The sequence below is a fragment of the Lynx canadensis genome, chromosome B1, assembly GCF_007474595.2.
Source record: "Lynx canadensis isolate LIC74 chromosome B1, mLynCan4.pri.v2, whole genome shotgun sequence".
NCBI lineage: Eukaryota > Metazoa > Chordata > Mammalia > Carnivora > Felidae > Lynx > Lynx canadensis.
In genome coordinates, this window is record NC_044306.2 from 79,464,117 (window position 1) to 79,491,096 (window position 26,980).

Consider the following 26,980-nt stretch of genomic DNA (forward strand, 5'->3'; position numbering starts at 1 on the left):
AATAAACGTTAAAAAAAAAAATTTAAAAAAAAATAAATAAATAAATAAACTACAACATGATGTACGGTTAGCCTTTAGTTTTTTCATCCATATATAGGGATCACAGTTTGCTTTTATCCTCCTAAATATGTGAATCTGGGCTCACAGAATCGAAGCCCATGCTTTGTTTGGTGCTTGCAATATGAATCCTTGAGCAAATAAAATTAATTTTCATAGTGTGCTTCTAAATAAATAAAACATTAAATAAATAAGTGCATATTCTGATTCAGTAGGCCTGGAATAGGGCCCCAAATTCTCATTTCTAACAAATTCCCAGTTAGTGTCAATGTGTTGGACTGTGGGTCACCCTTAGTGTCACAATACATTAAATAACAATATAGTGTCAGTTTCAAACTTCCTGAATTTTTCCTTGTTTTTGGAAGACACATACTGAAGTTTTTAGAAATGAAAGGGGTCATAAAGAAATCAAACTTCAGGGGCGCCTGGGTGGCGCAGTCGGTTAAGCGTCCAACTTCAGCCAGGTCACGATCTCACGGTCCGTGAGTTCGAGCCCCGCGTCGGGCTCTGGGCTGATGGCTCAGAGCCTGGAGCCTGTTTCCGATTCTGTGTCTCCCTCTCTCTCTGCCCCTCCCCCGTTCATGCTCTGTCTCTCTCTGTCCCAAAAATAAATAAACGTTGAAAAAAAAAAAAAAAAAAAAGAAATCAAACTTCATCTCAAATGGTTCAACAGCAATAATAATAATAATAATAATAATGTAATTACACTGTATGGGGACAGGAAATACAAATGTTTATTGCATCATGTTGCAACCTTTCTGTGGATCTGAAATTTTTCAAAAGAAAGGCTATTGTGTAAATTAATATCAATAACCCTACAAAGTTGCTATTTTTATTTCAATGATATAGATGAGGAAACAGAGATGCCTAAAGAGATTAAATAACTTATGTACAATCATATTACTAGTAAAGGGCTGCAAGGTCATAAAGTTAAGTGATAACGTTCCTTGCTATTAAATATAACATGACCTTGGGAAAGCAACACCATTATAGGCCTGTTTCCTGATCCAGCTAAATGCGGTCTGGTTGCACCAGACCACATGATGTCTAGCATCTCAAACACCATCACTCCCATAAGTCAATGCACCCTTCAATCACTAATATCCTCCTACACTTCATCTGGGCAGGTCTTTATCTCCCTCTACCTTCATGGTAGAATGAAAGAGCAAAGGGCAATGTATCTAAAAAACATATCCATATGACCAACACCAAATCGCAGACATCTATGACATTTTGAATTGGTTAGCCATATGAAATAGAATTTCAAAAATTTTAAAAAGTTCAGGAGGTGAGCCACACATTCTCTCCAAGGAATAGCACTGTCCCTTATCTGAATACCAGACTTAGGTTTCATGAAAGGAGACTTCAAAATATTCCACATAAAGTAATGTATGCTTCCATCATTTGAGGTCCTGAAAGGAAAGCCTTCTCACAAGGCCAAAGATATTTTCAAAATTTAATCTTAACTCCACCACAAAACAAAAACATAGTATCCATGAATGAAGCAAAGGAACTGAAGCAGAGGAAATCCTTCTGACAAATGGAGATCCCAAAGTGCACTCAGATTTACTACTAAAGGAATGGTGATCACTTGGAGAAGCAGACAAGGGATAACTAGAAATTACCACAGGTTAACTAGGAACCTGCCAATTAATTTCTATTCAGGTTGGGAAACATAAACACTCTGTATATTTAGATTCTAACGAGGTCTTTAAAACTGTCACTCGATACAATATCCTTGCATATACAATGAAGAAATGTCGCCTAGTCAGAAGTTCTTAAAATTCATCATCTCAGGATCTCTTTATACTACAAAAATTACTAGGATTCCAAAGAACTTTTATGTCTATTGACATTCTTAGTATTAGAAATAAAAAATAAAATTTATGAGAAATTTTAGGGGCGCCTGGGTGGCTCAGTTGGTTAAGTGTCCAACCTCAGCTCAGGTCATGAGCTCACAGTTCATGGATTCCACGTCGGAATCTGTGCTAACAGCTCAGAGCCTGGAGCCTGCTTCAGATTCTGTTGTCTCCCTCTCTCGCTGCCCCTCCCCCACTCATTCTCATTTTTTCTCTGTCTCTCAAAACTAAACATTAAAAAAATTCTTTTGATTTTTACATGCATTATTAGTTGATTAAAATAATATGCCAATTACATATTAACATGTTTTATGAAAAAATAACTTTTCTAATAGAAAATAATTTAGTAAGAGAAACTGTATTGTTTTCCATTTGGAAAATCTCTTTTTTAAAGTTTATTTCTTTATTTAGAGAGAGAGAGAGGGAGAGAGAATCCTAAGCAGTCTCCATGCTGTCAGCACAGAGCCAGACAAACTGTGAACTCACGAACCGTGACATCATGACCTGAGCCAAAATCAAGAGTCAGATGCTTAACTGACTGAGCCACCCACATGCCCCAAAACTCTCTTTAATGTCAGATGTAAAAAAAAGGCAGCTAGATTCTCATATCTGCTATTGCATTCAATCTGTTTCCGTATTAGATGTCACGTCACCTCTGGAAAACTCCACTCTACTCCATTCCACTCTGTAAAAGAATGAGTGGAAAAGGCAATCATCATAAAAAGAGCTCTGACCTCAGAGACCCCAAAAAGGGCCTCAAGGACCCCCGGTTGACCCTTTGAGAATCACTGTCTTATGTGCTAATGTAGTAAGTCTGATTAGCAAAATTAAAAATATCATACTCACCAGACACTGTTTCCGACAACCACATTAATCTGGACAAGGACTTCTCAACCTCAGCACCCTTGACATTTTGGGTCTGATTCTTGTTGGAGGCACCATCCTATGCATGGTTAGCAGTACCTCTGGCCTCTACCCGGTAGATACCCATACCAACCCCACTCAGTTCTAACAATCAAAAATGTTTCCACACATCGCCAAATGTCCCCTGGGAGTTGAGATCCACCACTATAAATCTAGAGAAATACTTCTAGTGTTATGCCTCAGAGCTCTAGCTCAGTATTTGTTGTCTTCATACAGGACACAAAACTGGAGAGATACTGAACAATGTCCTGTGCAAGAAGTATGCCCAAGCATTTTTCAGCAGGTTGGAAACAAACAGACCAGCAATACAAGATTCCAAAGAAAAAACTATCTGGGAAGTTCTTGAACCTGTATAAAAAGCAGCCACACAAGTATAGTATGAGAACATATGCCTCAGCCACAGTGGTGAGTAAAGTCAATGTGTACAGGAAGGCCAGAGTGAGGACACACACGTCATGACTGGCAAACTGAGAACATCTCAAGTAGAATTAAAACATCCTACACCTAGAACGAGGAAGATGTTGATCCCAACTGCACACCTTACTGACCAGACCACATTAGGGCAACTCAACTCAATTCTGACAATATCCAGCCAGAGATGGCATCAGATCGCACAGGTTAAGGGCTTAGTCCCACAAGACTGTCCCTCAACCCTCTCATCCCCACCCCACTCTGCTTCAGATACCAACTGTAAGACCAGATTGTTACATGGGCTTCTGACTGGCTATAAATCAGAGGTTCTCATGACCCACTCCTTGGATTCAATTTATTTGCTAGAGCAGTTCACAGAACTCAGTAAACCGGTTTAATCACTAGATAACTGGTTTATTACAAAGGATATTAAAGGATATAAATCAACATCCAGATGAAGAGACACATAGGGTGAGGTGCCACATGAAGAGAGTTTCTGTCCTCATAGAGTCTGGGATCCAGCACCATGGAATGTGGGAACCCTTCTGGTTCCCCAAACTGGAAGCGCTTGGAAACCCTCTGCTTTGGGGTTCATTATGAAGACTTCATTACATAGGCACCACTGATTAAATCACCAGCCACCAGCAACTGATTTGACCTCTAGCCTCTCTTCTCCCAGCCAAATCAGGGGTAGGACTGAAAGTTTCAATCCTCTATTCACTGTTGGTTCTCTGGCAACCAGCCCCCCATCCTTACGTACTTTTCAAAAGGCACCTTGGTTACATAAATCCAGTCCTAGTAGAGAAAGCTTTTCATGAATAACAAGACATCCATTTCACCTGAAGCAATTCAGGAACTGAAGACAAGAGATCAAATATAACAAAGATGCTCCCACTGCTCTTATGGCTCAGGAAATTCCAAGGGTTCTGGGAACTGGGAGCCAGGAACTGTGGATGAAGACTAAATATGTATTTCTTAGTATAAACCACAGCACAATGTGACCAGGAAAGTGGGAAATTCAAAGCAAAGTCATGCAACTTGACAATTCTAAAAAACCGATTCTAAAAAACCATCATGTGAAAGAGATATTCACCTTGTACTGGGCCCAGAGATTAAAACCAGGGCTAATGGGTTAAGAATGTAAGAAGGCATATGTCAACCGAATATAAGGGGGAAAACCTTCTGAACTGTGTGAAGTTACACAACTCTTGGGCAGTTAATTTGGGAGAGAATGAGTTCCATGTCACCAAAGTTTTACAAGGTAAGACTAGGAGCATTCCAAAAGAGGCTCCGACACTACATGCAGGGCTTGAATAGTTGATCCATGAATCTATGAATAAGAAAATACATGCCCATCCCCCAAAGCCTGTCTCACTCACCAAGCTATGCGAGCCAAGTGACTGACTCCGCAATACAGAAACAAGCTCTGTCAAACTGACCTGTCACCCTTCCCTGCAGGACAGAGTAACCTCTCCCCAACCCCTGATAAATACACAGTGTACCATGCTGAGACATGAGCTCCCTTAGTTTCTGCTTCAAGTCAGGCATACTGTGGGTTCTGATTATACCCAAGATGCACGGTTAACATGACAAAGGGGTGGCCCTGACTATTTAGGGAGTAATCTCGTTTTACCATCCCCTCTATTCTGGTTTTCCCTTTCCAAAGGAAGAATGTGTCAAATGTTAATAAATACGTGGCAAGGATTTGTGAACTGTTACTATTTCATAAATACACTCATTGCAAATAATGTCATTCTTATTTGACCCCTGAAACGGTGATCTTACAGTTCCATGGACATGGATAGAGATGTTTGCTGAAGAGCATGATGATTGGCCCCCTTGAAGTTTCCTAAGAACCACAGCACACCAATAGGTATTTTAACCTTATTTTCCTACTTCCTAGTATGCAAAAGTATGTCAACAAAACAGAACGAAAAAACTAGATAGGTACTATAGCAGTAATACTGAATACTGCTCCAAAAGAGGCCAGAGTCCCAGGGATAAGTAAAGTCTGTGTTGGGGAAGAATGAGCAAGGGGAGCGCAGGGAGGCAGAAACCTCAGCCAACTGGCTAAAGCTCTGAAACTGGGGAAAATAATATGAGAACTAATTACCTGATTGTGCTCTGTATTTTCATTTTTAGAATTTTTATCGTATGAAAAGATGCAGATAACGTGTTGCTCTTTAAATATATAACCTTTAGGGGCACTTTGGTGGCTCAGTAGGTTAAGCATCTGACTCTTGATTTCGGCTTAGGTCATAGTCTCATGGTCATGGGTTTAAGCCCCACATAGGGCTCTGTGTGGAGCATGGAGCCTGCTTGGGATTCTCCACCTCCCTCTAAACAAACAAACAAACAAACAAACAAACATTAAATATATAACCTTTAAAAATATTTCCTTTTCTACCTAAAACACCCCCCCTCTGGAAGTCAATAGGGACACAGAATTCACTAAACCAAAATTCATGTTCAGTGAAATAATGGGATATTCCTCCCATTCACTGCTATGTAACAGACCTCTCCAAAACTTACTGGTCTCAAACCACCACCATTTTATTACGCTCACAATTTTCTGGCTCAGGTATTTGGGCATGGCACAGCAGGAATGATCAGCCTAAGCCAAGGTCAGTCAAATGGGCGTGGCTGGGACAGTGACTGGGGACACATGTCTGAAACCCTAGTTTTGGTTGTCATTTGGGTTCCTCACTTTTGTCCGCTAGAGTCTGGGATGACCACGCTGTTTTTCCACACATCCTATGCCTGGGATGAGAAGACTGGAAGAACTAAGTCTGGCTGTGCATATCTCTTCCTCCCTCCTACACAGCCTCCCTACATGATAAGCATGGGCTTCCTCCCAGCTTGGCACTCTCAGGGTAGCTGGACTTCTCTACAGCAGCTGCCTTCCCCCAAAAAGAGCATCCCAAGAGGAAGGAAATGGAAGCGGTCAGCTCGTCAAACTATAGTCAAGAGTGACTCCTGTCACAGTCTAATGACCAAAGCAACACAGGGTCCACCAAGATTTAAGGAGACAGATTCTCTTATCTCTATGGAAGGAGTATAGAAGAGTTTGTGGCCATCTTTATTTACTCTGTCACAAAGAGACACATTTATTTCATTTCTTCATCTGATATCATGTACAAGCAGATGATAGTCTGGATATGAGCAAAATAACCGTTCCCAAAGTGACTTCAAAATATAACCACTTCGTAGTAAATGTGCTCAACAGATCATATATATAAATATTTCTCTCACTACTGCTTCAAGTTTTTGTCATCTAAGGACAAGACAGCCATACAAGGGCTTCATTCATCAGAAAGGAAAGACATCAAAGAATGTAAGGGGCTCAAACTCAAAAAAGAATCAGACTCATTGTTAAGTTTCTTCAAACTGAAGCCTGATTTCTTCAGCAATTTCCATTTTCATCCAAAAAATTAGTCAAACTGACAGATATTTTTACACTCTGAGATAGAGAACTAGAGTGTTTATTCTGTAATGTAAATTTAAGTATGTGATAGTTGGTTTTTTTTAAGTCAAAGAAGAAAACTATAAATGAGCCTTATCCTAATAACACTGTTGATGAGGATACTGACACACAGAATACTGGAAAAATACTGAGTCCCTTCCAAGGTAATTAATCATTGTCAATAGTTTCTTTGATTTCTTCTAAGGAAATTTTAAAAGTTGCCTATGCCTATGCATGTGCATACACACACACAATTTCTAGGTACGTATTTTAATACACAAAGGATCATAATAGAGATACAGTTCCATGTCTCAATTTTTTTGAATTATTCAACTGTTAACTGAATGCTTTTTACGAGACCTGCAATGTTCCGGACATTGGAAACAATTAAGTGCAAAGGCCCTGGGGGAGAAATGTACCTTGCGTATTCCAGGAATGCCAAGGAGGCCAGGATGACTAGAGTTTAAGATATGAAGGTATGAAAGAAAAGTTGGGTAAGTAGTAGGAGATTTTTTAAATTTAATTCAGAGTGAGCCAGTATGCCAGTGTTTTAGCTCTCATTCAGTTTTGTGTGCTCATTTACTATTGCTGTGTAACAAATTCCCATAAACCCAAAGCCTAAAAACAACACGTTTACCATTACTGTGTTTTCTGATTCTTGATGGGCATAAGAAAGCTATCGTTTATCTCCTACTTTCCGTGTGTCAGGAGTCTAGGCACATCTTCACTGGGTCCTCTGCCCCGGTCTTCAGCTCACAGGGTTGTAATCAAAGGATCAGCCAGCCTGTATTATGGAGGCTGGACTGGGGATAAATCTGCTTCCGACCTCATTTGGGTTGTTAGCAGAAGTCATTTCCTTGCAGCTGTACAACCGAACGTTCTGACTTTCTGGTGAATATGAGATGGAGGCCCCCGCAGTTTCCTCTCCAAAAGCAGTTCATAACATGCCTATTTGCTTCTTCCAGGCCAGTGAGAACCTCTGCTTCCAGTCTGGTCCCGGGGAGTTTTACATAACAAAACAATCATGGGGAAAACATCCATCACCTTAGATTCTACTGGTTAGAATCAAGCCATGGGTCCCACAGGCACCCAAGGGCCTAGATGACTGGGCCACCTTAGGATGTGTCCACCAAGATAGGTGTCCATGTTTGTGAGTCTACTTCATTCTTTTTAACAAGCTGCTGAACGTTTCTTCTTATAGTCATCACATAATTTGTGTGAGAGGGTTAACCCTCTCACCTGCCACTGAAGGCTGTTTGTGATTTTTTTTTATTGTGTATTTATTTATTTTTGAGAAAGAGAGAGAGAGAGAGCACAAGGAGAGGAGGGGCAGAGACAGAGAGAGGGAGACACAGAATCTGAAGCAAGCTCCAGGCTCTACACTGTCAGCACAGAGCCACACGTGGGGTTTGAACCCATGAACCATGAGATCATAACCTGAGCTGAACTCGGACGCTTAACCAACTGAGCCACCCAGGCGCCGCAAGGCTGTCTGGTTTTTGCACTGAGAGATACAGTAGACGTCAATGGCAGCAAACACGCTCTACATTTTTGCAAAATTTTGACAGTATCTGCAGAGTACTTTGTACTAGAGAGATGGCCTTCAGGACAGGGGTGCATTCTACACCTTGCGGGACACTGCAAACAGTCACACAAAGTCTGTTCCAGTTCACACACACTTGTTTCCTCCTCCTAGAGACTTCCCTCATCTGGGAAAGTCCCATGGGTGGAACTTTATAACTTTCTTCACATAGGTGCTCTTCATCTCTTCATTTAGGCTCACACGCCAGTGATTTATCTTTTCTTGATTTAGGCTTACGTTCAGGTAATTCATCTTCTCAGATAACACTGATAATCACGCCTGTTCTCCCGCTGTATTTTCTGATGCCCTGCGGTATATAAGGAAGCTATCGATTTGGTAATTACTTTTAATCCTTCATCCCAATGAATCATTTTAGGGTACCTAAGAGCTCTTCAATCTGCTCTCTGGGGCTATCCACGTGTACAAGCATCTGTAAATAATGCAAACTCTCCCCCTTCTAGTTTTCAAACTAGCTCTGTTTTGTTTCTTGCTTTTCTTATATCATAATTCTAGGACAATAGTAACAGTGAGCCATGTCATGATTTCATCAATCTTTTAAGCATCTCAATAATTAAATAGAATATGAACTTAAGGGTTAAAATATACATTTTAAATCATTTTAAGGAAGCATCCACAATTTCTGCTTTACTAAAGTATTACGTTAGGAATAATGTAAAAGCCTACAGCTTTTAGGCATCTGCTGTAAGATTTTCTCCTTAGACTTATTAATATGGCATATTATTATATTAATGTGTTTCCTAATATTGAACCACCCTTGTATTTCAGGGGTGAATTCAACCTAGACTGAAATATTATCCCGTTAAAATACTGCTGTTACTTTTGATGTATTATTTAAGGTCTCTGCACAATATGCATAAGTAAAATTGATCTACAACTTTATCTCTGACAGACTTTGGCATTAGTGCCCCACCAGCATCATAAAAAGAAGTTGAAACTTTCCTCTGCTATAGTGTGGACCAGTTTAAATACTAACTGATTAACCTATTAAATGGTTTCTTCCAACTTTAAAATTCACCTGTGAAAATATCTCTGCCTGGTGCTTTTTTTTGGGGGGGGGGGGGGGCAGGGGACGACAGTTCTTTGAACGTTTTCTGTTTATTAGTACACTAATTTTATTCAGATTTTCAAAATTCTGTGCACTGTGTATCTATGGTTATTTTCACATTTGTTTCTTTTTATGTATGTGAGCCTTCTCTCCCACCCCTGTTTTTCTTGACTAGCTTAGCCAAGAAAATCTGTTTTATTTTATGCTCCCCAATCTACCAAAAATGCAAGAGGTTTTATAAAAACCACTTTTTTCTTTCCTAATTAATTTCAACTTTCATATTTTCTTCAAATTTCTGGGGATGTAAGTGGGTGGAAATTTAACTTATTTCATTCTTTCTGGCTTGGATATGCAGTTATTTAAGTCTATACATTTCCCTTAGAACATAATTTTTGCACTATCCTTTAAGTTTTGATAAGCTTGTTTTCATAATATTTTTCTAGGCATTCTACAACTTTTTTATTTCCACTTTCACCCATGAATCATGAAAGTCTTTAAACTTCCAGATGACCAAGGACTCTTTTTTTTTTTTTTTTTTTTTTGGCTTCTAATTTCTAGATTTAGAATATTACCGATCAGGGGGGAAAAAAAGATGGTCTGTGTTATTTCTGCCTTTTGAAATTTGGGATTTTTCTTTGTGACCAAAAATAGATACTCAAGACCTATAAACACTGCTTTTATTGTCTTCTGAGTTGCTGTAGGAAAATATGAGGCAACCAGATGTATCCTCCCAGTGTTTTTTATTTTTCCTTAAAATCTAATAACTGAATCAGTTTGTCTCTATACGGATCATTCTGAAGGACTTACTATTCAGATTGATGTTTTCTGAAATTCAGCGAACATTTTGATCAGATTATGGTCTCACTCTGATTCAGAAAAAAGTTCTGTTTTATCATCAAAATTATTTCTGTTCCTTGCATTCATTCTGTACTCCTGTGATGACTTCTGATGGGTCATTCTTGCCCTCTGTGTCTGTTTCTTTGACTTGTGTCTCTCCTTTCATTGAATGTGACTGTTCCATTAAGGAGGGTAATTTGTTTTTTAATTTTTTATTCTATTTTGGTATTTTTAATTTGTTCGTTTTAAAACGTTGTACATGTGTCAGTCTGTTTCCTTAGCTCAGCAAGTATCTTTAAAACTCTTCCATCATTTTATTTTTTTTAACTCCCATTTCATTAAATATTTAATTCTTCTATAGAGATAAATTTTAGTAAGTTCCTTTCTTCTCTTCCTTAGACCAGTAGTCCTTAGATTTTTCAACTATAGTTCACATTTTCTCCTCTCCTGCTGCAAAATAGGCTCATTGACTACACGCTTGATATTTTTGGTTGTTTCATTTCAACCATACTAGTGTTTTAAATGGGCAGCTTTGTCAACACTTTATTCACACCACGACACCACGGGTGACACATCCTTGAATCTCTTCCCATGTTGTGGACGTCTGTTTTCTTCTTCTACACACTACAGCTTTGCCTGCCCAGTGTTCTGTCGCTGGAGAATGGTGTGTTCATCGGCTTGGGCTGCCACAACAGAACACCACAGACTGGGCGGCTCCAACAACAGAAATGTGTGTTCTCACAGCTCTGGAGGCTGGGAATCCAAGACCAAGGTGCCAGCAACGATTGTTGCTCCTGAGGCCTCTCTCTTTGGCTTGCAGATTGCTGCCTTCTTGCCGTGTCATCACACAGCCTTTCCTCTGTGCATGTGCATCCCTGGTGCCTTTTCTTCTTCTTATAACAGTCCAATTGGATGAGGGACACATCCTTATCACCTCATTTAACCTCGGTTCCCTTTTTAAAGACCCCATCCCCAAATAAGGTCACATTGGGGTTAGGGCTTCAACATTTTGAGTCCATAACCAATAAGGATGGGGAGGACAAGGACGCAGCCAGGGCTATAAGCAACCTGCTCTCTCACTTCATCTCTCTGGTTTTGCCAAAACGCCTGTGCCTGTGTTCACTCCCTCTGCCTGGGCTATACAAACTCCAGGGGAGGCCCCAGGCCCTTCAGCCCCTGCCAGAAGTCTCTGTCCTAGCTGGCCACTTTATCACCACTTCCCACCATTTACTAGACAGAAGCTGGACCAGGTAAGAGACATGACTTCTAGATGTTCATGTTACAAGTTATCAGGGTGGGAAATGGGATTCCCCTCCCTACTCTCAGGGTTCATTCTTCCCGTCTTTTTCTCTTATAGAAGCTCTTTTTTAAAATTTAGTTTTGATTCTGAGGTTTTCTTTCTAATTTTCTGTTTACTGCCAGAGATCACTGACCCTGCAGTGTCTATGAGAGGAAGTCACACCCCACCTATTCTCCTTTCTCTGGTGGGAGGCTAGGATGGTCAGGAGGAACTTCTACCTTTGTGGAAGTTGCAAGTCTTACCCAAAGCTGCCCAAACCATCTTCTCCACCTCCCTCCCAAAAGGGATTCTGAGGATTACATATGCATCTGTTCCATACCATGTCTGTGGAAGGTTGAGTTAGGAGTAAAACAGATATGGCCCATGCCAATTTTTAAAAACATCATTTGTTGATCCTTGGCCTTTTCCTCAATTTGACTGATACCAAAGTGTTTTTTGTTTGTTTATTTTTTTGTCTTTTTCCTTTAACCTATTTTTAGTTTATATTGTAAGATTTTTGAGCTCTGTCTTTGATATCTTAAAACATGTGTTTGAGATATCTGTTTTAGATAATAAGTGGACAATAAATACTACTGGTAAAGCCATAAGTAAAAGGTAACACACTATCACATGCAGAAACCTGTAAGTTGCTAAACTTCGCTACTTCCCGCACTCCTGCATCATAAAAATGGGCCACATATTTTTATTAAGTTATTTCAGTATCACCCAAGTTCATTTCAGCAAGGCAGGGTTCCCAGTTGAGGTCTCTTAGAGAATTCAGTATTAGTGTATACCCTCAAATTGTATGTAAATGGTCCATATGCATTTGTATGTTTTCAATGAGATTGTTATCTTTCATAAAATTCACACAGACCTATGAAACATAAAAACTGGTTAGGAACCACTAACCTATAGTAATGAGCAGGAAACCTGCCAAGAATGGGAAACAATGGAAACTTAGAAACCATTTACAATAGTTTGGATTCATCTGAATAATAAAGTCAAGTGAGAGTTTTCTTTTAAGCTACATAGAATTTGGATAAAGCCCAGAGGACTTCCAAAAAAGTTCAGCTGCAGGTGTTTGTGGCCCTGGGCATGGCAGGTAACACCATCCTGCAGAAATTGTAGAACAGAAAGAGTACACACAAGAAACAATGATCATTCCGAAGACCCTTCCACATCAATCCATCAGTAACTACAGGTTACTCTGTGAGCTTATTAGCACATTAAGCACAAATGACCTAATTCCTTCATTAAATTTTGAAAATGATGACTAATCCTCTTAGTGGTCATGTCCACCATTTCCATCTCAACAGAAATGACATTCGAGAGAAATCAAGGGTTTGAAGGCTTTCCTGGAGAAAAAAATGTCTCCACTTCTACTCATTGCTGAGTTAGGGAAAAAAAAAACAAGTACCTTAAAAAAGGCAGAGCCTTTTCTAAATAAAATATAAATAAACTCTACTCTCAATATACAAAACAAGCCAAGTTGATTCAGCAACAAATTAAAGAGAACAAGAGGCAGATATTGAGAATCATATACTCGAGATTATGATCCAGATTTTGTGTGAGTTTCTGATGTACACTGTTTCTTTATATGAATATATACAGCACGGCTATCATTTACAAAGGATTATAAATCTTCCCCAAAACCTATTAGTTCGACCACTTTAGAGGTTTGGTTTGGCACAATCTATAGTTTGCAGCCCATGTGCACTTTTGGTAATTAAGAATAAGTAATAATGCTGGCAAACAACACACCAGCTGTGCAATGATTAATAAGAACTTTCTTGTACACACAACCAAGCACTGACATGTGTGGCTCAAGCAACTATATAAAGCTCATGACTTTATGAAATCAAATACAGAGATTTCCTTTCTGACTCCTACACATTCCAACAGAGACATACGTAAGCACTTTTGTAAAATTCAAACTTGGAGCTATCCATGTAGTAATACTGCCTGAAACACTATGAATCATTGAAGCTTAAAAAGAAAAAAATATGGTCTTGTTTTTCTTGGGACAGTAGAAAGACCACAAGGAATTTTCTAACTGTGTGGCTTAACTGCCTGAAATCCTTTTTGGACCGAGGCAGGCTGTAAATGAATAAAGCAAGCTGTGTGACCTTGGGTAAGTTAATTTCAACTCTCCAAGCTTCCGTTTCTTTCATTAGTCTGTAAACTGCAGAAAAAAAACACTACTATCTAAAAGAAAATGAAAAAACAAAACACACAACCAATACTATCTACCCTCTCAGGGTTGACAGGTTGATCCGCGGTTCGTCTGAACGAGAGCTGGCCAGTGGTTGGAACATCGGGTGCTCAAGAAGCCCTTAGTGCTGACCCTCTTCCCTAAGCAGACTAACTAAAGTGCTCAGGGAAAGGAAATTTGAATTTTATAATTATGTCCACTAGATCTCCTATAGGCCAACACACTGCTGTGAATGGAATATCTTCTGAAGAAACGACTGGGTTGATTCACAAAGGAATGCCTACTACATTTAGTCTTCAAAGTATAGCAATGGTCTTAACCCAGCTTTGGACAAAGAAAGCTACCGGTTTCCTATAGGTCCAAACTCAAACACACACTCTTCAGGCCAGGTTACTGGATTTCCACTGTGTCAGTTAGGTACACCGTTGTCTTTCTTACTAAACGCTGAACTTCCGGAAAGCAAGATCTGCTTTTTTTTTTTCTTAAGCTTTTGTGCCTGTCCACAGAGTGCAAGGCATGAAAGAGCAGCTTAACAGATGTTTGTTGAATGAATTGATAACTGCATAAAAGAAATGATGCCAACACCAAAAATCAGATCATATAACTTCATCATGAATAATATGATATATATAGATATATATAGATAGATCTATATATATAAATACATACACACACACACACACACACACACACACACACACACAAGTAAAAAGTAATTTAATAAACTCCTAGGGGCACATCACCTAACTACCTCAATCACTAACTGATGGCTAGCTTAATTCATCCAAGTCCCCAGATTATTTTGAACCAGATTCAAGACTTAGCACAGGTGTTTACGGAGCTTTAAGTAACTAGATTTTACTCTAGAATTCTAGATGCTTTTATCTCTATAGTAACTAGAAAGACACAATACTACGCAAAGATCGACAGAAGCCATCACTACCTGGTCAAGAGAGGAGCTATGACACAAAAGGAAATCAAACTCTTCCCCTACATCACTATGGATTAGAGGGTACTGGTAGCATGATTACATGCCAGAGAGAGAGAGAGAGAGAGAGAGAGAGAGAGAATAATTCTACAAATATCTGCATGAAAAGAAATAATGACTTGGGATAGCTCACAGGAGGAGGAAGACAGCATTAATACTGGATGACAAGCTCACCTAACAAATCCTGATTGAAGGATTTAACTTTTTTTAACCTTTTAATAAAAAAAAATTAAAAAAAAAAAACTTTTTAGAGAAAAATCCAGAAGGGTAAATAGAGGAGGGAGCAGATCTGAGGAGGGTCAGTGTCAACCAGATACTACAAAGCCTAGGCCAAGCTGAGGAAGGGGGTTTTGACCAGATGCCAAGGACGGAGGGCAGGACAGACAGAGCAGTACCTTGATCCTTGAGAAAATGTGGGGCCTCCAATGACAGCGCTCAATAGAGCTGAAGGGTGAGAACAGAAATAAAGCTGACAAAACTGATTCCTGCCCTTTGGGGTCACTCTCAAGGAGAAATCAACCAACCGGAAAGTTAAAACAAGGAGAGCTTTTAAGAGACTTTTCATCCTGTGCCAAATTAGTCCAGCAACATAAGGCTGCATGGCTTGAAATTTACTTGACCTGCACTGACCACATTCATGTCGATTCCCATGCTCCTCAATAAAGTTAATCCTGTACTTCCTAATAGGCCTGACAACACACACTTCCCCAATAGAATGAAGACACTTCCCAAGCAAAAAAAGAGAAAAGGCTATGAATCCCAAATACAGAGAACATCACCCCTGCCCTCACACTCTTCACACCAGCAGTTAGAAGAGGCCTAGTGAGGGGTGCCTGGGTGGCTCAGTTGGTTGAGCGTCTGATTTCTGCTCAGGTCATGATCTTGTAGTTCGTGAGTTCGAGTCCTGCGTTGGGCTCTGTGCTGACAGCTCAGAGCCTGGAGCCTGCTGTAGATCCTGTGTGTGTGTGTGTGTCTCTCTCTCTGCCCCTCCCCTGCTCATGCATGCTCGCTTGCTTGCTTTCTCTCTCTCAAAAATAAACACTTAAAACATTTTTAAAAAAAGAAGAGGCCCAGTGTATAGGAGAGAGTAAACACAGCAGGCCTAAGATGGCCATCCTTAGAAAGGCCTGCTTGCAAAGTCAGCCCTTGGTTGGCATCTGGGAACTGGGCTGGTAAACAGTTGTTTAAATGGATATAAAACAGTCCCTTACAAGTTAGCATGGCCTACCATGCCTAAGCTGTTTGTACATAAATGTGCATATGCGGGGGTTATATGGAACACCTGCTTTCCTTCTGGGAGTCTGGAATCCTGGTATACAGTGGGCAAAGCATGCCTATGTGACTACCTCCCAATAGGCACTGGTCTCTAATGGGCTTTCCAGAACAGAAGTATCACCCGTGTTGCTGCATTTTCAGTGCTCGGGGAAGAGTCTGCTCTGTGTGACCCCTCCTGAGAGGAGAGAACATAAGCAAAACTACATGTGGATTTCTCCAGAGTCCACCTGGTTTGTCAAAGTCTTCTCTGTGTGTCCTTACTACATCGCTATGAAGAAACTAGCTGTGAGTACAAGTATATGCTAAGTCCCATGCCCCCTTCCAACACATCCCCAAACATGGGGGTGGTCTTGAGGACTCTAAGCACACCCAGGAAGGGCAGGCACTACATTTACTAGGAAGACTTCTATTTGGAGGGCACTATGTAGTAGCCTGCTTCATCAAATAGACATTTTATCCACTCTGACTTTAAGTTTGAGAATTTGTGGAAGCCTAGCAGAAATAGAACTGTTATGCCCCAGTGTGCATGAGCTAAAACTGTCAACCCTTAATTTAGCCATTTTTCCGGCTACCATTCATTATTCAAAACGTTTAGTTAGGTGGGACACTAGTGTTTGCCATGCTAAAGATGCAGGGACTAAAACACTAGTGCGTGGTCAATCACCGACCTAGTGCAGCAGTGGTGTCTCAGAATGGTTTTAATATCAGAGCAATTCAGAAGAATTTAAATAAGACAACAAGGTTGCGGTGTGAAAACCTGGCCGGGACAGAGGTGCCTTCATCAGACTTCCCCAAGTCAGTTGCCTTCTTCCCACTCAGGCAGAAATCTGAACATCACCACATCTCAAAATAATGGAAAATGGCTGTCGTCCAGTATTTTAGCACAATGCCTTTCAGTGTGGGCTCCTTCTTTCCATAGCCAAACTGAATCATTACTATTTTTTTCAATTTTTTTTAATGTTTATTTATTTTGGGAAGAGAGAGAGAGAGCGCATGCAACAGAGTGTGAACAGGGGAGGGGCAGAGAGAAAGAGAGACACAGAACTTGAAGTGGGCTCCAGGCTCCGTGCTATCAGCACAAAGTCCTATGCGGGGCTCAACCTCACAAACCACGAGATCATGACCTGAGCCAGAGGTGGATGCTTAACCAATGGAGCCACCCAGGCGCCACCCATAAGTATCTCAATAAAGGGTTTCTTTGGTGGCTGGCCCCAAAGAAGGCGCACAAACAATAAAGTATCACTGATGAAATAAAGCAAGAATCTGAGATGAGTAACATCCTCACCTGTTCCCTCCCAGTTCCTGAGCAGAAACACAGAAAATAAGTCAACAGCAAAAGACAAGAAAGGCTAAGCCAGAAGACAGGTTCTAGACCCTAACTTCTCATGGATATACGACAGCTCTTGGTTTCCCCATGGTTCTAGGTTCTTGACTTGGGAGTCCCTGAAATTCCTAAAATTGTACCCACGTTTCTTTTGTGTATATATAATATACTATTTGCTGGGAACAGGACCCAAAGCTTTCATTAAATTTTCAATTGAGTCCTAATGTATTAAAGCTTCAAAACTATTGCTCTCGGTAGAGGAAAAGTATGTCAGATGAAGGAGTAGACTTTAAAATGACTGACTGAATGGCAGACCAGAGGCCCAAATAGCCAGGAGACATGTAAGAATGCAACGGGGGATGAAATGGGTCTATCAGGTTGGAGAACAACAGCTAGGAAAACAATTATCTAGATAAAAGACACTTCTGGTTTAAATACTGGTCTGAGAAAAGTGAAGAAAGTTAAAGAAGCTCTAGTTAAAACCACGGGAATAGAGCAACAGGTTCAGATTTGGGTGACCTTGAAATACCCGTTTCCATCTGAAATTCTACTGACCAGATGCACCTGATCCATTTCCATAAGGACTGGGCCTAAGTAGCAGCCAGCCTCAAGAACATGCTGGAGCTATGTGACGGCACCAAAATATAAACTGAGTTAAATCAAAGTCGATGAATAAATTGTAGGTATGCTGCACTGTGAATTTTCTCACACTGTCAAAAGATGACTTGGTTATAACCAAAACTCACCAAACTGACATAAGTAAAAAGGGATTTATTAAAAGGAATCAGCAGGAAGGACAAAGAGCTGAAACAAAAGTGCTCTGAATTAGTAACCTGAGGCCATCAAGAGCCAACCAACAATTCTCCATTTCTCACCTCTGCACCCTTCCTAATTTTGTTTTTAATCTTTATTTTTGAGAGAAAGACAGAGTGCAAGTGGGGTAGGGGAAGAGAGAGGGAGAGAGAGAGACACAGAGAATCCAAAACAGGCTCCAGGCTCTGAGCTGTCAGCACAGAACCTGATGCAGGGCTTGAATTCACGAACCGTGAGATCATGACCTGAGTTGAAGTGGGACACTTAATCAACTGATCCAAGCACCCTCTTCCAATGAGACTCCCCATCTTTTCCAGCGCTCTGCCTTCTCCACCGGGCATCTGACCCACCACTGGGGTTCCTTCAGTCTGAAGCCCAGGAGCAATCTCACAGTAACAGGCTGGGTTTCTCCCCATCCCAATTCCAGATCTCCAGAGGAGAGACTGTGACTCAGCCCAGACTCCAGAGGAACTACTCTTGTGTGTATAGCCAGTTCTTGTCAGCAGATCGAGATTAGAGTGGCACTGAGTCTTACGAGAGGGATGAATTCCACAGTGAGCAGTTCTCAGAGATGCTGGGCTATCTTCCAGGACATATATGTACTAAATCACTGTGGGGCAGTACAGACGAGAAGGACCCAAGAGAGGTAAAAGGGGAAGAGACGGAGGTCAGAGTCTAGAAAAATACCCTTTTCCCAGCCCATCTTGTCTACCAAGTAGCAGGACATCTTTCCAGGAAAAGAAAGGGAAAAAAATTTTCCTCTGAAGGTATCCTAATCTGATGCAAGTGGCCATATTATCATTGCATAGACTTCAACAGTATGCATACTTTATTAATATAAACATCTACTGTTTTTAATTCTAAAGTTTTTTGCTAAAAGCATGTAGCCTATTCTCAATACTCTGGATTAAAGTTTAGAAAAATCAGTTTTTTACATATTATTGAAGCAATACTTCATGTTTATATTTTCCCACTTACACTATTTGGTGTAATTTTGGATTTCTGAAAATTTGGGACACTAAAACATTCTGCTTTTAGTGATTTAGTTCAATCTTCATATCCTCTAGATCTGCTATTGCTGAGGATCAGAATGTAGTTGTCCGGCCTATTAGGCAGTGACCACACAAAAACCTTCCACTTAAAGCTGTTTAGAATTGACAAAGCAGCAGTAGAGTCTAGGCCTCCTTAACAGTCCCACCTCCAGAGGCAGACAGTCCTGGGTTTAAATCCCAGCGCTGCCATTTACCAGCTGTGCGACCTTAAGCAAATTCTTACCCTAAGCTCCAGTTTCCTCATTTGTAAAATGAGGATGAAGATAATATCTACCTCACAGAGCTGTTGAGCAGGGCATTAAATCAGATCATGATATAAAATACTTCGCAGTATGAGAACTTAGTGAATATTAGCCTTTCTATTATCATATATTAATAATCCTGATGGTGATAAACACAAGGAGAGAGAAGATAACAGAGCTTCACTAGAGTTTCTGGCAAACTTGAGCTGAGCGGCCTGGCACAGCCTGATGACCCCAAAGAGACGACATGTCAGAAGCAGGCTGCCTGTCACGTGTGATGTGGCAAATGGAGAGTGACCTGAAGAAGGGGGGAGATGGCCAGTTGAGAGCAGTCGGCATTCCTGTCCATGCCCGCCAGGTACAATGATCATATAAACCCCTTGGATCTCTCAAAATTCAAATAAATCAGCACTAAAAAGAAATAAGCTATCAAACCATGAAAAGACATAGAAGAACCCTAAATGCATATAACCAAGTGAAAGAAACCAGTCTGAAAGGCTACATACAATTCCAACTACATGACATTCTGGAAAAAGCAAAACTATGGAGACAGTTAAAAAAAAAATCAGTGAGTGCCGGACCTGGGAAGTGGGGGGCAGTTGAGGAAAGAGATGAACAGGTAGAACGTGGGATTTTTAGGACTATGAAAATATGCTGATAATATTAAAACCCATAGAATGTATAGCACAAGAGTGAACCCCAAAGAAGCTCTGGACTTCGGACAATAATGACTTGTCAGTGAAGACTCCTGACGTGTCAGTGAAGACAGTGGTACTGTATCAATGTACCACTGAGGTGGAGGGATGTGGATACCAGGGAGACTCTGTATGGGGAGGTGGAGGGGGAGACAAGGGGCATATGGGAAATCTCCATACTTCCCTCTCTGTAAACTAAAAAACTACTCTTAAAAAAAGTGAAGTCTTTTAAAAAATACAAATATGTCATTACGGTTTAATATAAAATGTGTGTATTTATTTGTGTAATGTGTATTTATACATACATTAGCAGACAGTGACAGTGTGGGGTTAAGGGATAGGCCTTGGAGACAAACTGGGTTGAAATTCCAGCTTGGCCACTCTCTCTGGGACTATGACCTTGAGCAAATTACCGAGCCTCCCTGGGCCTCATCTTCCTTATTTGTAGAACAGCAGGGAGAGGAGGAGCTCACGTGGGTCAGCTCACCTCATCTTTGTGACCACTCTAGTGAATGGGTACTTCAGCAGTTTCTATTTCATACAGGAGGAAACTGACAATGAGAGTCAAGAGGGTGCCCAGGTCACAGAGAAGTCACATAACTTAGTGGAGCTGAGATGCCAACACAAGGAATTTCATTTTAGAGCTCACTATGTATGCTACATTATGTGATACTCTCCAGAGTATTTCAGTAAAATGTCAGAGAAGGAGCTAAGCCTAGTGCCTAGTGCACAGTCATCCCTTTGTCAATATTGACTATTATTGCTGATCTCAATTTTATATCGAGAGATGTGGCAGAGATAGCTCTGAAAGCTTTTGGGAGGGGGGGAAGTTATTTTATAAAAGAAAATAAAAGTGGGCATGTCCCTGCAAATAGTCCAGCCCATAAACACCCCACACTATCCTGTCCCCTAAGAAAAGGCATCTGACGGCACCTTCTCCATCACTCACCTACCCATTCCCCGCTACCCCCCCACCCCCTCACTCCTCACTCACCCCATCCCCTTATTCTCTCTTCCAAGAACTCTTGGTGTTGCTCCTAAAGGAGAGATGAACAAAAGGATCATATTCCCCATCGTTCTTAATTCTACAAATACTGATAGAATGCCAAGTTCCATGCCCCAAGCTATACTCTGAGGACCTGTCTTTGTAGCTCTGCGTCTCCAGAGACTTTGGCAGAGAATCTCTGAGTGGGCCAGACCTCCTAGGCCTGCTCGCTTTCTCCAACTCCCCAGTCTCCACCTCCAACATGAACACATTCTCATCATCAAAAATATTATGAAGTTCTTCCTTCTACTGAATCAAAAACTCACCTCCTAGCAAGTTCTGCTCGCTTATACTAAGCTTTCTTAGATAACAAAAAATAAATCTACTTCCCCTTCCATACTGCAGCTCTTCAATTTTCTTGAGATAGCCCCAGTGTTTTGTCTACACCAGACACTAAATGCTGCAGAACTTAAGAACTGTATCTCCCAAATTTTCTCTTATCAAACCACGCTAGTACCATGGGAAAATACTACCTACCCCAGAGCCACACTACAGTGCAGAGAAGGGACTTCCTGTACCATAGCAAAATGAAGAGAGAATTGAGAAGATAATGTCATTATTATTTTATGACTCTCCTTCAAGAAAGGAGGAAGGCAGACAGAACGTTTTCTGTGGCTCTAAAACTTCTTTTTAAATACTCCAGAGAGAGGGGAGGATGGGTGATGGTCATTGATGAGGGCACCTGCTGGGATGAGCACTGGGTGTTGTATGGAAACCAATTTGACAATAAATTTCATATTAATAAGAAAAATTAAAATAAAAAATAAACATTCCAGAGAAATGTAAGGCCCTGCTGAGAAGAAAAAAAAAAAATCTAACAGTAAAGGAAGTCTCCACGGCTATGCCAAAGATGCCAACATTCAAGAAAACTGGAATAAGGGAAAAAGCCATCCCCACCCCCTACAGTTTGTCAGATCCTGTTGCCATGGGGTTTTAACTTCTGTAATGAACCATCACTATTCAGGCAGCCATAAAGCTTTTAGAAATTTTGGAGTTTTATCATTGTTGCTGTTGTTTAAGATATTTATTTTTCTCTCATATGAAAACTGGTGCTGCCTAGCAACCCTGGGCCAGCAAAGCTTTATCAAGAAGCATTTTAGGCTGAATTTTTTAAAAAGAGATTTCTTTTTCCCCCTGAATGACAGGCATGTTTTAAGACTAAAAGGTTCTTTGCACCCCAAAGAAAATGGTTGGCATACCACTCACTCGGGCCTCCTTCATATTCAAGGATGACAGAGACCAACCTGCAGAAAGGCCAGGATGTGCCTTGTCTTTGTGGCAACAGGAGTGGAGGAGTGGGCTGCCCCAAACCCAAACCAGTCCATGTGTGGCTGCTTCTGAACTGCAAGTTGGGACTGAACAGGGCATCCCTTCCACCATGGAACCTGGGGGCAGAGACATATTCTTCTAGCTTTTGGCAAAGACAAGGGTGCAGGTCCAAAAGTTTGTCCCAAGGTTAACAAGAGTAATGCAATGTGCCATTTGATACTCTTTTTTTTTTTTTTTTTAATTTTTTTTTTCAACGTTTATTTATTTTTGGGACAGAGAGAGACAGAGCATGAACGGGGGAGGGGCAGAGAGAGAGGGAGACACAGAATCGGAAACAGGCTCCAGGCTCCGAGCCATCAGCCCAGAGCCCGACGCGGGGCTCGAACTCACGGACCGCGAGATCGTGACCTGGCTGAAGTCGGACGCTTAACCGACTGCGCCACCCAGGCACCCCGATACTCTTTATGTGTGCGTGTAATTTAATATTCTGAGTGTGCTGCACACCTGAGAGAAAACGTACATGCCCGTCTCACCTTGTCTCTTCTGTGACTAGAGGGACACTGGCTATCCAAGGATTTTGCAACAGATATTACAGGGAAGGTTACTGAAACCTCAGAGCAGGAACAAAACATCAGCCTTTTCCACAAACCATGATCATCACAAAAGGCCTCCATTTTCTCAGGAAAAAGGAGACGCAGACTGCCTGAGTATCTATTTCAAAGACTAAACTGCTTATTTTGACAAACTTTTAAGAATCCTCACCAAGGAAAAGTTTTATGCCAATAAAATGTGATTATCTCTCAGTACCTTGTGGTCCACAGAAACTGTAGTATATAAAGGCTAACACTAGACAAAATCTTCATGACCCACTGGCCATCACAGAATCAGTGAAAATCAGAGCAAACTGAAGCATCCCACAGAGCTAAAAGCAAGGAGGGCACCACATTTGGCATATCACCTTGAAAATCCAATTATAATCCTTAATAAGATAAATAAATATACAGGCATATCTCAAAGATATTATGGGTTTGGTTCCAAACCACTGCAATGAAGTGCGTATTACAATAAAGCGAGTCCAATGAATTTTCTGGTTTCCCAATGCACGTTAAGAGCTGTATTTACACTGTACTGTAGTCTACTAAGTCTGCAGTAGCATTATGTTTAAAAAGACAATGAACTTACATTAAAAAATACTGCTAAAAAATGCTATTATCTGAGCTTCCAGCAAACTGTCATCACTGATCACAGATCACCAGAACAAATATAATGATGAAAAAGCTTGAGAGATGGGGAGAATTACTAGAATGTGAAATGTGACAGAGACACAAAGTACAATGACACCAATGGACATGTCAACGCAAGGCTGCCACAAACCTTTGATTTGTAAAGAACACAGTATCTGTGAAGGGCAATAAAGCAAAGGGCAATAAAACAAGGCCTGCCTATAATCTGGATTAAAGTTCTATATACTATCGGGGCACTGGGGGGCTCAGTCAGTTAAGTATCTGACTCTTGGTGTCAGCTCAGGTCATGATCTCGGGTCTTCGTGGGCTCAAGCCCCACATCGGGCTCTGTGCTGACAGCGTGGAGCCTGCTTAGGATTCTCTTTCCCTCTCTCTCTGCCCCTCCCCAACTCATGCTGTCTCTGTCTCTCTCAAAATAAATAAATAAACTTTAAAAAAAATTCTATACATTATGTCAAGTGATTTGGTTGAAAGTAACATATTTCTTACTTTACATGAATTGCCAATTTAAGTATTAACATGAAATAAGATAATAAAACCGCACCAATATTAATGTTTTCTTTGATGATTCTCAAAGGCTCTTCATAATCTTCCAGGGCCCTCAGGGACTTGGGGAGAGACAAGGAGGGTGTCGCATTATCAACACAAATTTCTTTTATGCCACTAAAAATGTATAAAAGAGCAGAATGAGCTCTATTTCAACAAACTGTTAACTCCCAGGAGGGTTCTTTACCCACCTGTCTAACTAAGCTGCTCTAAAGAGCTCCCCACCCCAGAAATTAGCTAACAGGAAGTTAGAATTAAAAGTGACTAGCAAGCTGTATACAATTCAAGTGCCAGCAGTCCTCCCCTACTCTTTCCCCTCCCTGTCCTGTCTGCTCGGACTTTTCCTCCTGTCTGTTCTTGTCCTACAGGAAAAAACACATGCAGATCTCTACTTGCTATTACCCATTCCTGAACACACACTCACAACTTTGGCTCTTGCTCCCAACAGACATTTTACTCGTGGAGTCAACAGTCGTACTCTCCCACAGGGACAACATCCGGCATCACTGACAATGCCCCTTGACGACCCTAACACTGAACTTGCTTGGGTTTCTTCTGGTTCCTGTTTTATCACTAATAGAAAAATCTCGGTGTTTTGCTCAAAGATATTGTTCTTAATCTTCTCCTAGTGATGAGAAGCAAAGGTTTGGGGTCAAACCATCCTTAACTCAACCCAAGCATTGCCACTTACCAGCTGTGTGCCCACAAGCAAGCTAATCTCTCACCCTTCAGTTTTCTTACATGGTATAAAGGGACGTATGTGTAATAAGAATTGTGTATACATACAGGCACACTATTAGGTATATATGCAATACTTTAAATATTTTTTTACTTTATATATCCATTTTAAGTGTGTATATACACACACATACACACATGTAAACACTAGGGTTACAGGAGGTAAGTACCCCGAGTAGTAGACCAAAAGCATATAACACAAAGGGCGCCATGCCAATCTCTTGCCTCTTATACTTCCTTCCACTAAATTCTCTCACAAGTTTGAGCCCCACATCTCCAACTGTTTGTTACACATCCAGATGAATAAAATTCAGCACACTGTAAACTGAACTCTTGCCCCAAACCCAATTTTTTTTTCTTCTTTTTATTAATGACATCGATATTCTTCCAGCATTGGGTCCCCAGGTGTGACTTACTGACCATGATTTATGACCCATTCCTCTGAGATGGCCCACAGATCCAGACCCTGGATTGTGTCTACTGTGCCTCACAAGATGATGCCCGCCACCCTTGAACTTCCACTGTCACAACCATGTCCTCAACTACATGCCGCGTGACCCCTCACCTGGTCTGTTATTACTCTACTTTCTACTCACTAACCCTGCTGCCAGATTAAGCAGATTAACCCTGTTTCCTGAAGCAGTTTACTTGAAAGCCAGGAGAGGCCCTGGTACCCATAAAGTGAAATCCAAAAGTCCTATGGTGGCATTCCCAGCCTCCCTACACCTGGTCCAAACCTCTTTCCAATCTCATTTCATACCACTCACCTATGTTCCAACAGGAGCCGCATTCCCATAACACACACCTACTCTCTGTGCTTCTCTGATTACATGATTTCCCCATACCTGAAATGTCCTCTTAAAACATACTCCACCTGTTCAAACTCTCTTCTAAAACCTATTCAAACCACCTAGTCAGGAAACGTTCCAGATTCCTCACAGTTACACGTAAATCTGCCTCTGAAGTCTCAGCAACTTTCTCCGCATCTCTGTGAGAGCGCTTATTCTCCACCGCATCCCGCCATTACTGTTGGACAGACCTTTCCTTTTCCCTGCCGGACTCACTGCCCTCACTTCCCCCACATCTCACATCCAACTCTGAGAAGGCACCCACCACGAACATGCCCATTAATCCATAACAAGTATACTTTGTCAAGAATGAAACTTAGGCAAACCCCATAAATTCTAAGGCAAAATCCCAACTTGAAAATCGGTGGGAATTTCACAGTACCCTTTTCCACCTGGGAAATGCAATTTTCTGGTTTGCACGGGAAGAAAGACCTTGATGATATTTTTGGCCCGTGAATGCTTCTTTTAAAACAACATCTTAATGTACTGTGTGGGAAGGAAGCCAAAACATGTCGATTTAAGTTTCCTATAGAGTACATATGGGTTTTATGAAAACAGCAAAGAGGCTAGGATAAAATGTGATCTCCAAGGCAGATTAACTCAGGCCTTTTTCTAACTCCAAAATTAATCTAGTGTTTTCTTGCTTTAATTATATGCTGAAAGTTTCCTCTTCTGCTTTGGTGACTTTCCTGGTCAGAGGCAGCATTTTTCACATTCCTAGGATGGAAACATAAGTGAGGAAAAGAAAATGCCTTCCTTCTATTGTCACTTTCCCCTCTGTCTGTTCTCCTTCATAGACACTACTTAAGTCTCTTCATTCTCTCTCATTGCCCCTCCTTTCTACCCCCCGTCTATTATAATTCTTTCCTCCCCCAGAAGATTCTTCTTTTTAACCCTTCTACCCTCCCTCCCTCTCTTTTATTTTGTTCTCAAGCATTTACTAAGAGGAACCATATCCCTCCCTCACAATGTTCAAGTCAAACACAAGACTCTGGGTGGTAAACATGGGTCTGTGGCCAAGGAAGCCTCTGGCTCCCGTGGGTCCACGCGTCCATATGAAGTTTTTCTGCAAGCCACCCTCTTCAGTAGAGATCTCCTTCCTCAGAGCTGAGCCTGGACTTTGAGAGGAAGTCCAGCTGAGTGGGACAAAGAGCTGGCAGTGAAAGTGGACAAGGATGAAATCAGAGTGAAAAGAGGAGGAAACGGGGAAA

At 41.0% G+C, this 26,980-nt stretch overlaps 1 protein-coding gene across 4 annotated transcripts in view; it reads right to left on the minus strand.

Moving 5' to 3' along the window:
* ARHGAP10 (Rho GTPase activating protein 10) overlaps positions 1–26,980 on the minus strand; it is a 323,489-nt gene that overhangs the window by 74,716 nt on the left and 221,793 nt on the right. The window lies entirely within an intron of this gene.